At 50.6% G+C, this 2500-nt stretch overlaps 1 protein-coding gene across 9 annotated transcripts in view; it reads right to left on the reverse strand.

Moving 5' to 3' along the window:
• LOC126577793 (glycogenin-1) overlaps positions 1-2500 on the reverse strand; it is a 14816-nt gene that overhangs the window by 11044 nt on the left and 1272 nt on the right. The window lies entirely within an intron of this gene.

Here is a 2500-nt window from a genome sequence, read left to right on the forward strand (position 1 = left end):
AACAAATCGGTCGACATGACCACGACCTCTATCAGCTGGTATCAGTAATTGTGGCGGCTATCTGCGCTGGCCCGTTATGCAATACGGCGAGCAAATAATCGCCATTCGGTTATCAAAACGTATTACGGCCAGCAGACAGGGCAGCGTGCTTCTTTCACTCAAATCTGCGATTGAACGCAGCTTGGACGTTGAATGATCCACGAAAACACGTGCTCGGCCTTGAAAAGCATCGCAAAATGTAATTAAATGTTATTTTTAAATGAAACCGGCACGACTCTTATTGAATATTCTTTTGCGAATAAAATCCTGCTGCTGCTAACGGGCCCGGTGCTGCATAAATATTGCATGATGCAATTGCTTTTTCCTTCCACTTTTTTTTTATTTAACGCGCTCTTTGGACCAATAACCACATGCTGCGGCACGTTTCGCCGAATGGGGCGAAACTCTGGTCGCCGTTTTGGCCGCGTGTTGCTCTTGTTCGTCTAGTGGCGTAGCTACGACACATTCTTCTATGATTCGCAAACGAAAGCTACTGTTCGAATTCGAATGTTCGGGGGTATATTTAGCGCTCATTGTGTGCGGTAGCAACCAGCCAGCGCTTCCTCCACGCGACAATCGATCAGAAGAAGGCCGGACTGGCCGCGACCCCCCCGATAACACACACTATAATGGCGGAACGCGGTTTGCGGTTTGCAGCTTAAGCTCTACGCTGGCGCGCAGCAGCAACGTCACTGCAGGATAGACGGAGGAGCACCGAGTGGCGCCGTCTCGCGCCATTTGAATCGGGATATACTAACCCCCGGGGAGGTGTTTTCTTTTTTTTTGTGGTGGGTGGCGGTATCCAATCGAAGAAATTTGCCTGCTAATATTAGATATATCCCCAGACTTTCATGGTAGACCGACGGATCGGAGTTGGATGTTTTGATTGCTCCCCTGCGGGAGGGATGTGCAGAATTTTGCCCAAACCAGTGCCCGAATGACGACTGTAACATGTCGTGTGGGGCTGCGGTGCCGGTGCTGCGTGAGATCATCTCTTCTGCGTGCGTCAAACGTTCAGTAACTGTGCTGTCGCAATTTGAATTAACGATCACCGGGTGTCGTTAATGTATTTTCATTAGTAAACGGCCGGAACCGCGGTACGGAACAAATGCAGTAAATGGCCAACGAGCGGCTACACGAACTGCATTTTGGAGGAAGGAAGTCATAAAAATTTGTTTCAAAGCAAAGCAAAGCAAAAGATGATAGGGCTCCACATGGATTCGGTGACTGCGTGTGGCCACACCATATCTGCGTGGGTCTTGCTGCTGCCAAGCCAGAGCTTGGCGCCATTATCGCAGACCGCGGGGCTTCGACACCTCATAGGTCATCACCACTTGCCGGTGTTGTCGATGTTGTTGTAAAGTATAGCTGGCATGTTAAGCCCCTCTTATTCTCTCTTGCGTTCTAGGTGTTGGGAAAGCTTCTAGTTCAATTTTTTCTTCATTCTGTAACCGAGTGCCCAACTGCAATGGAGGCAGCAGGCGTTGAAGGTTATCTTATGAGGACCTGTTGCTGTTTTTAGTCATCTCTAGGCAGTAGGCGATGCCGATAAAGCATGATTGTCCAAAAAGGCCTAATCAACGGAGCCGGCGACTTCATTCTAAAAGAAGCTTAAAAATGAATCCCCAGAAATTGATCATAAACCACAACCAGATCGAACTATTCAGATGGATCGCTGCATTTGAATGAAATTCTGCTTATCACTCTAGAGAAGAGCCACCAATCGGCCAGTTCCTGTTCTATCCCTGCCTATCAGCAGCTCAGCTGCCTTCGCCTGGTCCCTTCGGGAGAGAGAGCTGTGGCTTGTCGCTCGAAGGCGCCACCGCTTGTTGTTTTGTTTTGGGGAAAAGCACCGGAACCGAAGCACGACCACCACCACGACGATGCCATTCCAACGACATTGAGCGCATCGCGCCCCAGAGAGCAAGACGAGATAGCCGTGTGCCGCTGTGCCTGCGGGGCGCGTTCCACATGGCGACGTTTGTCGCGGATGTTTTTGTGTTGTCTCATCTCATCTTACACCGCACTGAGATGCGTTCCGGTGACAGCAGTGCCTGTAACCTTGGATCGTTGTCCTCATCCCTGCCTGCCTTCCTCTAGAGCCTAACTAACTCGATCAGCTATCGATCCCAATATAGCATTCTCCAATGAGCGTCGCTAACGAATGCAACGGAATAGAGTTGCAGCGCGTGCACAATCATGGTGGGAGTCCTGCACCAAACGGAACATGGTTGCGCCCCCCGGGGGGAGGGGGCCTTAAGTTCACGATACAGTGTAGTGGCATTTCGATTTCTATGTGGCGTGCACCTTGGAACCGGGGGACGAAGTGGAGACCATGATGTAGTATCGTCTGCTGCTGCCGCTACTACTGCTCTGGGCCATCCTACGCACAATTAATTTTAGAACTTCGGTTCGGTGTTCGTTGGTTCGGTGCCGGTGCGCGAATCGTCCCACCGGACAT

This window comes from Anopheles aquasalis, chromosome 3, assembly GCF_943734665.1.
Source record: "Anopheles aquasalis chromosome 3, idAnoAquaMG_Q_19, whole genome shotgun sequence".
NCBI lineage: Eukaryota > Metazoa > Arthropoda > Insecta > Diptera > Culicidae > Anopheles > Anopheles aquasalis.